Source organism: Schistocerca piceifrons, chromosome 2, assembly GCF_021461385.2.
Source record: "Schistocerca piceifrons isolate TAMUIC-IGC-003096 chromosome 2, iqSchPice1.1, whole genome shotgun sequence".
Classification (NCBI taxonomy): domain Eukaryota; kingdom Metazoa; phylum Arthropoda; class Insecta; order Orthoptera; family Acrididae; genus Schistocerca; species Schistocerca piceifrons.
Window position 1 is genome coordinate 436,356,565 of NC_060139.1, and position 13,638 is coordinate 436,370,202.

At 42.6% G+C, this 13,638-nt stretch overlaps 1 protein-coding gene and 1 non-coding gene across 3 annotated transcripts in view; both read left to right on the plus strand.

Moving 5' to 3' along the window:
- The window catches only part of LOC124775077 (zinc transporter ZIP10), a 314,104-nt gene that overhangs the window by 17,958 nt on the left and 282,508 nt on the right, over positions 1 to 13,638 (plus strand). The window lies entirely within an intron of this gene.
- Trnad-auc lies at positions 9,200 to 9,271 on the plus strand. The gene has a single exon. It is a non-coding gene; the product is annotated as a tRNA-Asp (tRNA).

Consider the following 13,638-nt stretch of genomic DNA (forward strand, 5'->3'; position numbering starts at 1 on the left):
TTCCCAGTTCTTATTTCCCCTCTCGTGACTATTTTATTCTTAAAAGTGTTTCTTTCTGTTATTTCCGATTATTTGAACTGTTTCTTTCTAGTTATTTTATTATTTATGTAATGGATATTATTATACATATATAACTTTTTTGTGTATTCTTGTTCAAGAAGTAAGAAAAGCCATGTTAACTAATTGACCCATAGTTGCCCCAGTGGACTGGGTGGTCGCTTGCATCTGTATTATCACAGAAGAAAAATCGCACCTTTGACGGATTCAATATAAAATGTGTACCAAAACGACAGCCAGGAAAATAAATTTGCAAAAATACTGCCCATGTTCTCGAAGTAATCATCGTAATTTGGTCATGGCGTTTGAAAAGTAGTACTTGTCTCTAGACTCTGTTGTGACCAAAATGGAACTACATAACGTCTCTATCAATGAAATTCTACATACCCCTTGAATAATTGTTGCGGTTGGGATGTTTTTCTTGCTTCCGTAACAGAAGAGTTAACGTGTCCCGAAATACCTACATTATGATTGTGAATATGAGTAACAAGTAATAGTCCAGCAGATCTGTCAGCCAAGAAAAACCTGCTGGTCCCTTTCCCCACCTAGGACGTTCTTATTGTTCTCTATACGTCACCTTTACCCTGTTCAAAGTAGGCGAGTGTTTAAAAAATCTGTGATAATTTGCGGCCAGTAATCTTGTAAACTACCTGCTCATCAGTCACGGGTTACCCGCACCCCGAGAATTCTCGACCACCGGAAACGCTCCTTACGAACCACCGTCTATTTGCACTCGAGAACTCCTTGTCAGCCTCATTAGATGATCTTTAGTACGACTCTTAAACTTCAATAGTGTTCAGTTCGTGCGCAAGTGTGTTAGAGCCTATAGGTTCGATACGAAAGTGTCAGTCAAAAAAATGGTTCAAATGGCTCTGAGCACTATGGGACTCAACAGCTGAGGTCATTAGTCCCCTAGAACTTAGAACTAGTTAAACCTAACTAACCTAAGGACATCACAAACATCCATGCCCGAGGCAGGATTCGAACCTGCGACCGTAGCGGTCTTGCGGTTCCAGACTGCAGCGCCTTTAACCGCACGGCCACTTCGGCCGGCTAAAAGTGTCAGTCAAGATCCGAAATAAGCCATGTGACCATTACGAAGATTACTCGTATATCATAAAGAGAACAAAAGTAGATGGTCTTGGCGTTTTAACACAGCCATTAAAGTCTATTGGATGTTCATCATGTAGGTATTAGGCCTATGAATTCTGCCGGTATATCATCAACTCGAGTGGCTTTCTCAGATTTCAGCTGGCTGACTGCAAGATATGGTTCCCTAGTCTTCCGGATCGACTTTTTCAGCGTTCCCCAATTCCTGATCTTCATTATTTCCTGCATATTTCTTTTCAAATAGTTTCCATTTTTCTGCTACTTCTTTTGCTTATATAATACCATTCCTCTTTTAGGCTCCATTGATTTCATTCGTAAGTTTCCACAGAACTGTTTAACTGATTTATAGGCACAGTCCCGTTTCCATCCCTTGATCATTTCGTTCGCGTCTTTGTATTCATCCTACAAATGTTCTTGACTCTCGGCTGATTTCGTTGCTCAACGCTCAATATTGCCATTGTCGTTGGTCAACGTTGTTTTGGCAAAAATTGGAAATTTGCGGTAAGATCTTATGAGGCCAAACCGCTGAGGTCATCGGTCCCTAAGCTTACACACTACTTAAACTATCTTGCGCTAAATACAACACACATACACATGCCCGAGGAAGGGCTCGAACCCCCGACGGGAAGGTGGTTCGGGGGGTGGGGGGATGCCGCATGCCGCGCGCACCCCGTAACAAGACGCCTTAGACCGTGCGGCAACTTATTTGAGCTTAAATCTGAAATGTATTTTTGTTATTATGCTTTCTGTAAGCTATTCTTCTTGATGCTTTGCATTTTGTCTCCCGACTACTCCATTTGCTGCTCGTAGAATATTATTTTTCAGGGCCTCACATTTTCCATCAACATTTCTAGTGTTGTTCGTAACTCCTATCACGTTTGTTTATTCAAAATTTACAACTACTACTAACGTAGCCTTTCTACAGTCTGTCCTCAAAGGTAAGTCGTAGGATCAGTGTCGCCTCACGTGTTCCTACAATTCTCCAGAACTCTTAACAGATCTTCTGAAATGTCACCTTCTACCAGTTTTTCCGTTCTTCAGTAAACTAATCGTATTAATGTGTTGCAGCTATGGCTTATTAGACTGATAGTTCGGTAATATTCACATGTGTTGGCATCTTACTTTTTTGGAACTGGAATTGTTCCGTTCTTCTTGCCCTTTGAGGGCATATCACCTGTCTCATAAGCTTGCACATCAAGTGGAACAGTTTTGTAATGTCTGGCTCACCCAAGCTCCTCAGTAATTCTTCCAAGAACCTCAGTAAATCTGAGGGAATGTTTCTACTACAGGGGCCTTAGCATGACTTACGTGTTTCCCTGTTCTGTCCAATTCTGTTCGTAGTATCGTTTCCCATCCCATCTCCATCTGATTCCTCTTCTCTTTTTATAACATCGTCCTGATGTTCATTTCTCTTGGATAGCTCTTTGTATCTACATCTACGTGATTACTCTGCTATTCACAATAAAATGCCTGGCAGAGGGTTCAATGAACCACCTTCAAGCTGTCTCTCTACCTTTCCACTCCCGAACGGCACGCGGGAAAAACGAGCATTTGAATTTTTCTGTGCGAGCCCTGATTTCTCTTATTTTATCGTGATGGTCATTTCTCCCTATGTAGGTGGGTGCCAACAAAATGTTTTCGCAGTCGTCGGAGAAAACTGGTGATTGAAATTTCATGAGAAGATCCCGTCGCAACGAAAAACGTCTTTGTTTTAATGATTGCCACTGCAATTCACGTATCATGTCTGTGACACTATCTCCCCTATTTCGCGATAATACAAAACGAGCTGCCCTTCTGTGTACTTTTTCGATGTCATCACTTCCACCTTTCAGCTGTCTCTCCTCTTCTTAGTACTGGGCTTGCCATCTGAGCCCTTGATATCCATACAGATGCTTCTCTTTTCACTAAAGGTCTCTTTAATTTTCCTATAGGCGGTGTCTATCTCTCCTCTCGTTATTCGTGCTTCTACAGCCTTGCATTTGCGTTCGAGCCATTCCTGCTGAGCTATTTCGCCCTCCCTAACAAGCCTTTTTATACGTCTTTACTCCTTTTCGCCTACTTTATTTGCAGCGTTTTTGTATTTTCTCTATTTGTCAGTTACATTCTGTATCCTTTTGTTATCAAGGATTTCTACTACACCGTTTGCTGCCTTCAGTACTTCAGCAGTCATAGCTACACATTCATCTTTCACTGCTTTAGTTTCCCCAGTTTCGGTGAATCGTTGTCCTATGCTCCGTCTGAAACTCTCAAAAAGCTCTGGCTATTTCAACTTATTCCAGATCCCAGTGCAATTTCTTCAGTTTTAATCTAAAATTCATAATCAATAAATTGTGGTCAGAGTCCTTATGTGCCTAGGGAAATGTCTTACAGTTTAAATCTGGCTCCGAAATCTCTGTCGTATATTATATAATCAGTCTGAACCTTTGGTGTCCCTGTGTCTCTTCCACGTACACAACCTTCTTCCATGGTTCTTAAACCAAATTTTAACTTAGATTAAATTATGCTCCGTAAAAAACTTGTATCATACGGGTCCCTCTTTCACTCCTTTCCTTGCGTCCATGTTCTTTACTATTTTTCCTTCTGTTCCTTTTCCCGCTACCGAATTCCAGTCACCCATCACAAGTAAATTTTCTCTCCTTTGACTATCTGAATAATTCAGTTTACCTCATCATACATTCAATCTATTCTTATTTTGCGATGCTGGTTGGCATAAAAACTTGTACTATTGTGGTGGGTCTTGGCGCCTTGTCTATCTTTACTACGATAACGCGTTCATTATACCGTTCATAATACTCGTAGCTTACCCGCGTGCCTGTTTTCTTATTCATTATTAGAAGGCACTCCAGAATAACTCTTATTTCTTTTCGTGTTTGTAATCCTCTACTCATTTGATGTGTACATATCTTCTCCCTGGCACTGCAGTTCGCTAATTTCCATTATATCGAACTTCATTCTATACATTTCCCTTTTTAAATTGTCTAATATACTTACCCGATTAAGTGATCAAACATTCCACACCCTCCGATCCTTAGAACGCCAGTTTTTTTTTTTTTATGACGGCGTCCTCTTCAGTAGCCCCGCTCGGAAATCTGAATAGGAGACTGTTTCACCTTCGGCATACTTTATGCAAGAGCGCGCCATCATCAGTAATAATCATAATAGTACATTCCTGGCGAGTTATGATATGGAATCTCAGCCGTGTTATGTACAATTTTGTAGCAAAGTAAAAAAAAAAAAGTTCTGAAACGATTTTGGAATGCGCCTACCGTGTTGCAGGGCCAGAGAGACAAATCATTCCGTGTACACTGCAGTATTCACTACTCTTTGCTACTACATCAGTCGACGGCTCCAGTGTTTAAATGTGTTGAAATACGCATAGTTGCGTCAAAAATTATTTTTGAAGAGTCATTCGTCTTAAATGTTAATGAGATGCGTTATACGCTATCGTTATTAAAAATCAATTGTGCATGTGTCGTGGCATTCAGTAGCTGTGCTTGGCGGAAGTCTTGTACGACGTAAAGGGCAGTCAAATGTAAACGAGACACATGTGAGTACAATAAGCGACAAAATGTTTATTATTTCAGAAGTTATATTGCCATAACTGTTGATACATCCGACATACGTCCGACTGTGAGACAAGACGGTCAGTACCTTTTTGGGAAAAGGTTTGCGGTTGGCTGCTGGACCATGGCTGTACATAGGGGTGCACCTCGTCATCCGAAGTAAATCGACTCCACGAATGTCTTTCTTCAGGGCTCCAAAAATATGGAAACTGCATGTGGAGAGATATGCACTGCACGGAGGATATGTAAGGGCCACCTGTGGGCAGGACCACTGGGGTACACCGTAGAAGTTGCGCTGGGAAGCCCAGACACATACTCCATACAGTCCCGCTCTCTCCCCATACGACTTCCATATTTTTGGAGTCATGAAGAAAGACTTTCGTGGCATCGATTTGCTTTGTATGATGGGGTACACGCCTGGGTTCAATCATGGTTCCGTAAGCAACTGCAAACATTTTTCCATGGAGGCGTTGACTATCTTGTGTCACGGTGGGATAAATGTGTTAAGTTATGGCAGTTATTTTTGAAATTATAAACAGTTTACTTTCTTTTTCTCTGTCTGTCTCGTTTTCCTTAGATTGCCCCTTATACATATCACCGCAGATGCCGCGCGGGGTGGCCGTGCGGTTTAGGGCGCCATGTCATGGATTGCGCGGCCCCTCCCGCCAGAGGTTCGAATCCTTCCTTGAGCATGGGCGTGTGTGTTGTTCTTAGCGTAAGTTAGTTTAAGTAGTGTGTAAGTCTGTGGACCGATGACCTCAGCAGTTTGGTCCCCTAGGAATTCACACACATTTGAACATTTTCACTGCAGATGCTGTCGGCCTACTAATGACGACAAAGAATAATAAGTATAATGACTTCACTGCGATAACTTTTTAATGTACACATGGATGTATCAATAAATAAATAAATGGCCGCTTCATCACAAATCCATATTATACCACTTACTAAATCTCAACACGAACAATCTCTGTTATTATTATTATTAATATTATTATTATTACGAGGGTGAGTCAAATGAAAACATTAAATTTATAATAACAAATCGAAATTTCGCGCTGTTATCCTGAAAGTTGGTAAGCGTGCTACAAACAGCGTGCAGAATGGCCTGTAGGTGACAGCATAGTGCAGATGCACACATACAGTCGCAGTATCAGTATAAAGATGGCCGCCCCACTTGCGACTTGAACAGCGTTCTGTTATTCGGTTTTTGCGTAGTTAAGGTGTGAAACCTATTGAAATTCATCGACGAATAAAGGTTCAGTACGGTGATGCATGTTTGTCACAGCAGCAAGTCTACGAATGGTTTAGGAAGTTCGCAAATGGTGAGACTTCAGTCGAAGATGCTTCTCGTCCAGGTCAGGCACAACGAGTTGTGACTCCACAGAACATTGCAGCAGTTGAAGCGCCATTCCTCATCACCAAAACCAAAGAAGTTTCGAACAGAACCACCAGCAGGGAAGGTTATGCTGACTCTTTTTGGGACGAAAAAGGCGTCATTTTGGAGCAATACATGCCTAGAGGGACCACTGTCACCAGTGCATCATACACAGATCTCCTAAAAAATCATCTGCGGCCTGCAATCAAATCAAAGCGACGTGGATTGCTGTCAGCAGGTGTCCTTTTGCAATATAACAATTCAAGGCCCCACACTGTCCGTACAACAGTTTCAACAATCACAAACCTGCACTTTGAGGGTCTTCCTCATCCACCATACTCGCCAGACCTTGCCCCCATGTGATTTCCATATGTTTGGACCACTCAAAGATGGGAAGAAAGAAGTTCCGTTCTGATGAAGAGGTACGCCACACGGTGCATGAGTGGTTGCGCGGAGTACCAAAAGAATTTTTTTCTAAAGGAATTTATGCACTTTTTTAAGCGCTAGAGGACTTGCATTGAGCGTGGGGGAGATTATGTTGAAAAGTAATACAGCTTTGTACCACTTGTGCACAATAAATAATATTTAAAAAATATTTCATTTGACTCCTCCTCGTATTATTATTATTGTTGTTGTCGTTACTCTTCCCAAGGAACGTGATTCATTGTAGCGATACAAGTGTTTCGAAAAAGTTACGAAAAAAAGTACGACGGGAGTCGAAGGCAGTTCGGAGAGACTCCTAGGCTATCACCTTAGCCGATTGCTGACACACTCGGTTGGTATTAAATAGGTTCGTAAAATTTTTGAACATCGATTTCCTGAAAACGCACATTGTACTGGTGCAGCGTTTTCTACGTCTAAGTATGTATTATAGTCGCCGATAGAACTGAAATATCGGTGGCTCGTAGGTTGTATGCCTTGTGAGCCTTGTTTCGATACAAATCACGGCGCTCTTCCTTTAGACCAGAAAATTATGCGTCAGACATTTTTCTGCTGCGTTACTCGTCTGCCGGAGTACTACTTTTTCTTTCGAAATTTTTCTTCTAGACTCTAACAATCGCGTTTCGAGATTAGGCATCTAATTGCTCGCTTCTCTTCGGTGTTAACTCGCCAGCACTATGTCAACCCCTCGAATTGGAACGTGTACAGGAAGGGCAGGACTGGTACGATAAATTGCGCTGATACACGCTGCGCTAGCTAGCAGTTCGTTAGCTGCCAGACAATAAGATAAATCACCCCTGGGTCGCATTTATGACGCATTGTGCGGGGATGCGTGTCCATTTGTTCTTTACCTCCCCTGCAGTGAGAGCTACAATGTACCAATGATTACACCGAGGCTGCTGTTTAGCCTCTCGGTGAACTCGTGGCTCTCAGGTGTTCTGTATGGTGGTGGATCCGTGTGAGAGTAGCCCGAAGGAAAACAAAATGTTCGTTCCACACATCTCGGACTGAAGCAAACTCTCACAGCCTCTGTCTATAAGCCTTCCGTTAAAACTGCTCCAGCGAAACTGACGCAAAAATTGGCGAAAAACGTATCCACAGATTATCGCTGAAAATACAGGGTGTGTCAAAAGATATGGTACAACTTTAATGTGTAATAGCATCCAAACTAATTAGGATATTGTCACCACTTTTGGCTAATGTGACTCTTATGTCAAAAAGTTTTTATGCAATTCAGGTCAACTTCGTGCTCCTTTGGTGGCAAGAACAACATCCATTCTGTATTGCAGCCCTATCCACACTCAACGCAACATATTCGCATCAACTGTGGCAATGGCAGCAACAAAGTGTTCAAATGTGTGTGAAATCTTACTTAACCTAAATTATGCTAAGGACAAACACAAACACATCCATGCCCGAGGGAATACTCGAACCTCCGCCGGAACCAGCCGCACAGTCCATGACGGCAGCACCCGAGACCGCTCGGCTAATCCCTCGCGGCAATGGCAGCAACTATTAGGTTCTTTGATTCACTCATGAGATTGATAGGCGTTTGGTAGACGCTGTCCTTGACATACGTGCAAGGGTCGTTGATTCCTACACATACCGAGTTTGAAAGTTCCTTTGAACCTGAGTGTCCGATTCGGCCTGAATAAATCATTTCACACACCGAGCCTTTTCTTGAACCATAGTCATTATGCTCCTCTCACGACGACTTGGAACACATACAACGAAAGCATTGTGAGTTTATCTCCCACACAAGCAAAACATGATGTGAAAATCTCAATTACTTTGGGTGCTACAACATATTGAAGTTGTGGCGTACTATCTGAGATACCTTGTATAATATTCAGTTTCTATTGCGTTTCCCTCGTATGTCAGTAAAGTATATAGTTTAAAGCGACGTGTGTGACAGCGTTTAGATATCGTCAAGTATATTCGAAGTACTGTAGTGCGAGACAATTCGCAATTCACAGGCAGTCATTGGTGAGCGGGACAGTCATCCCTACAAGACTGAAAGTGATTTCCTTGACGGAGACTAATGTTCCCAAGGTGCCTCGCCAACTCAAACAGTCAAAGGGCAGGTGCATGAGTGATAAACAACCTAAAGTAGCTCGCGTCGGACGCCTCTCAAATGTTCCTCTGAATTGGATAATCTCACAACAAAAGTAACTAGCCGTAGTGAGACTTCAAAACAAAATTCCTGCTACCGGCTATAATTCAGTGGCAGAAAGTTCTGCATTAGCGTCAAATGTCCAGTAGACTGATTATAATGGCGAATGAGATGTATAAGAAACGTGCATAAGCATTTGGTATAAAAGATATTATCAGTGCAGTCAAAGTTATCCAGTCTTGCATTTCGTTTCCTGTCTCCTAAGACAAGTACTTGTCAGTCTTTGAGCAAAGTTTGTAAAATTCCACGCTGGTTTTGTTCTAGAGTAGCATATTTAATAAGGAACGACTGATACTAGATAACGAGTTCCTTTTTGATGAGATCCTCTTTCTTGTTGCCTCATAACATGGCACACAGCCTTCTTCCATTTCCCTCTCGTTTCATTTCAGTTACTTAATTCACGCCTTACTCTAGGCGTCGATTATCATTTCCTTGTGGCAATCAAAATCGTTCCGTACTAATCTATTCGTTGTGTCCGCCTCCGTAGCGTAGCGGTAGCGCTACCGCCTATCACGCAGGGGGCCCGGGTTCGATTCCCGGCAGGGGACCGGGTGTTGTGTGTCATCATCATTTTCATCATCATTGACTCGCAAGTCGCCGGAGTGGCAACTAAAAAGGACATGCTGTACTGCGGCCGAACTCTCCCGAAAGGGGCCGACCGGCCAGCAATGCCATCCGATCATTTCATTTCAATAGTTGTTGTGATCCGACAAATGCCTTGACCGATCCTGTTCTCGGAGCCTTCGTGGATAAGTTTTAAAACAGTACTCCTGTGGAATTTGCTGTGCTCATCTCGCGTTTTAACGTAGGGTTGCAAGTCGGTGTACCCCACAGATTTGTGTACATCTTTTCTTGTAAGAAGTATTGCCAGGCTCAGTAGGCTGTCATCTTCTTTGCTGAACTTGTACACCAAAGTATGCTTATTGCCGGGTAGTGATGCACCGGCAATGGTAGGGCTCTCTTGGCGCCACTGCGGAATGATTGAGCCACAGCCTCACCTCTGTTTGCACCTCTGCATCACTGTCAAAGTGAAGTCCTCGAAGGCATTCTTTAAGAGATGAAAATCGGATGGGACCAAGTCGAGACTTTTCTGTCCGAATTCGAAACTCGATTACAGCGCGGTGTTCATCGCGTGCGGGCGTCGTTACGTCACACACTGCCATGTTACGCGCTACAGTTCGGAGCCATCTAGCGGTACAGGGCTGTAAATGTGGAGACAAGAAGAATAAAGATGTAGAATGTTAATAGTGTTAGCTTTATTTAAAAAGCTGCAAGAGTTTTCACATAAAAAATTCGGCGGCATTACTTTTCAGCACACCCTCGTTAAATCACGTATGAAGTTTATCGCGTCACATAACCTATGGTCTTCTCACAATCTCTCATCTGCCGTGTGTCTTTGGTCTTTATTACATCCGTCTTTCCTGAAAGTTTATTTGGAGTTTAGCCTTATACAGAAGTGAAACGATGACGATAAGAAGTTCAGACAACACGATAACCGAAGATTTGAAATTTGATTTTACAGAAGGTACTGAGTCGAACTGGGAAGAAAAGACATTTATGGTACAGCCTTCTTAAAAGTAGGGATCTCTGGATAGGACGCATCCTGATGCGTCAAGGAACAGCTAATTTGGAAATGGAGACGCGTGAGGAGGATAAAAATTGTGCAGCGAGACCAACACTTGAATGATCTAATCAGGTTCTAATGACTATACGTTGCGTAGATATGCGGTCTTGCACAGGAAAGTGTGGAGAGCTACATCGAAACAGTCTTCAGACTGAAAACCACAACAAACAGTTTCGTTTTAAATGTGAAGATCCGACACACAACTTGAAAATCTGGAATGGAGTACAGCCACATATTCTGCCCTTGTCAACTTAATTTCGGTTACGAATGTTTACTAAACAACGGGATTTAAAAATAGTTGCCTCCACCCGGCGCAGTATTAACCTCGGACGACAACGATATAGCGGAAAACTTTGGATAATGGTTAGCAGAGAAGTGATATGCCATTTCTGGCACATGTTTGGTGAAATAAACGCGTTATTCTGCGCCAGACAGTAACCATCCTGCAGTTGTCTTTAGAAAAGCGCACTAAAATGCAGAACAGTGGTAGCTTGAAAAAATTATATAGCGTTCATTCTTTCACATATTCAGAGAGCTTATCCATACGCGGCGCTTTACTGCTGACAGCTGAACAGAACCCGTGGTGTAGGAGCCGCCTGAGGTGATTCCCGGCGGCATTCACGTCTGATCGCAGCCGTGCTGAACGTGTTTTATCACGCTGAATGTTGACTGTTCTGTGCAACGTCTAGCGAGAACGTGTTCTCATACCGTCTGCATGCTCTTGCCGAATTTATCAGTCAGTTTATAAACTCTAGAGTAATAAAGACCGTCTGGAGCGTATTTCAGAGGCAGTGTGTTCGACGACTACACCCGAGCTTCACAGCGAGCTTGTGAGGGTACATGCTGGTAGTGGATCTGAACTGAAATTGAAAGTTTGCTGCAGCAGGAAAATTTTTAGTGAAGACAGTTATCTCGTGATTCGAAAGAAGATATTACAACACGACGCATATGGTGCAGTTTCAAAATACCTTGGCTGTGGGTGACTTGAAACTACTGGTTTCTGTAACAAGCTTCTGCGAAACTTTTTTTAGTAAGAAAGACACGTTTTGCTTTCGAAATTATTTGGTAAATCTAGAAAATCAATATTTGAAGAGGACTGTGCCACCGTTATGCTGCAACTCACGTATGGATAGTGAGATAAAAGTAAGAGAAAGTAAAGACTATATACTCCTAGAGGAATTGTTTCTTCACTCACTGCACAAACTAAATACAACAGGAAGACGTTAATATTGTTACGAGTATCGTCTGCCTTACAATCTACAGTAGCTTGCGGAGTAGAGATGTACTTACAGATATTCAATTTTAAGTTGGAAAATGGTGAATGTGCCGTTAATAGGTTAACGAATAAACTGTCTTTGATACGGGAAAATTGGCCTTACCGAAAAATAAATGTATGCGGCTATTAGGAAAGTGAACTCTCGATCTTTTATACAGAAAAATATCCTAGAGATTACTGCTAATTTACAGGAGTGTGCCTTATGTCTGAAGGAGGCGACAATAATCGCTAGATGCAACCTTCAACGATAATGTTGGGTTAACTTTCATTCGCAATTTTAGGTAATATGTACACTTAGGTTATTTTCTTTTTAACCGTTTGCTTTTAACTGTTGATGGCTGAATGGTGTAGTTGCTGAAGCCTATTTGACTAGAGTACCGACACTGAAGACCAAATAGATTAAAAGAAAACTTTATTCGCAAGTGTTCAATCGAGCGAACGATCGCAACAGTGACAAACCTCCATGCGTATGAGACGGCGAAAAAAAGGCCACTGAAGCAACTCCTGGGTGGTCTGCGAAGTGCTCATGAAACAGCTATCAGCAGAAGTACTTTCAAGTGGCGTCTCAGACAACCCACCGAGAATCCGTTCTGATCGTAAAAACAAAAAATGAAACTAAAGGACGTTTTTCTGAGGGCCGCGGTGACCTCGCTCCATTGGTCCTGCCCATTGCCTTCACCGCGAAAGTCACTGGCCTGGCACGTCTCGTTCTCGACAGTCCGTTCACAGGAGGTAAATATTCCTCTCCGGCAGATTTGAGGCCTTGCTCAAGGCCTTGAGACGGGAGGGTCTAAAACTGCACCTAGAAGTGCATTTAGCATGAAGGTTGTTTTTTAAGGATCTGCTATGTCTATTCAGGTTTCAAGAATCACACTAAGGTACGCGCTAAGCAGTTCTAGTTGTTGCAGCGTGTTCGGGTTTCTTCTTTTTCCAGTCACGAATGGAGCGTCAGCACTGTATTAATATTTGTAATAATATGAGAGAGCAGCGTTTGAAAGCCATGATTAACGCATTTCTTCTCAGTGGCAGATCCCGCATCAGTCTCTTGGGCTAAGAGGCGTGGAGAGAATTAGTTTATAGCTGGCAACAAAGAACCGACCAAACAATGAGGGCATCGATCCCATCGGATTAGGGAAGGATAGCGAAGGAAGTCGGCCGTGCCCTTACAAAGGAACCATCTCGGCATTTGCCTGAAGCTATTTAGGGAAATCACGGGAAACCTAAATCAGGATGGCCGAACTCTGGTTTGAACCGTCGTCCTCCCGAATGCGAGTCCCGTGTGCTAACTACTGCGCCACCTCGTTCGATATACAGGAATAGCAGAAAAAAAACAGATGCATATGTTAGTTTCAGTAACCTCTGTTGAAACGTTAACAGCCTGAAGCCGGTCCCCAGGAATTGTCTGTGTGTCTACTTCACCAACAGGATCTCTGATAAAGATTTTGATGTGATTCTAAGCTGCAAAACATACGCGTATCACTGGATGATATCCTCATGTTAAAACTGCACTGAATCAACGCCGAAGATTTGACAGAAACAATTTAATCAGGTCACCGATGAGCAGAATGAGGGCCTCATGCCTAAAACAGTTGAGAGTGTCAGTTATGAAGCGTTTTTGAAGGTCCAGTGGACACCGCACTAAACAAAAGAATCGCGCTGGTGTGCATCGCTGCGGGACCGTCACCGGCTCACTGTATTGCATTTCCGCAGGTACGGAAATCGCCTAGACCAAGTATGATTTAAGGTGAAAGCCTGTTTTCCATTATCCAGCACAGGAATTACAATCGGCTGGAAGGCTAAGATCCAAGAACATTATCTTACAAAGTAAATAAATGAACAAATGCAGCTGGAAATAATAACTGCTTATTTTTCGCTATACCAGATACTACTCTAATCGTACATCGCAGTCCTTACTCCTATAAAGCTTTTCGTCCCTGATAACTATTTATAAGAAGATTCTAACTAGATAAACTTTTTCTCAGAGCAACTGATCGTAGATAAACAACTTTTCCTTTG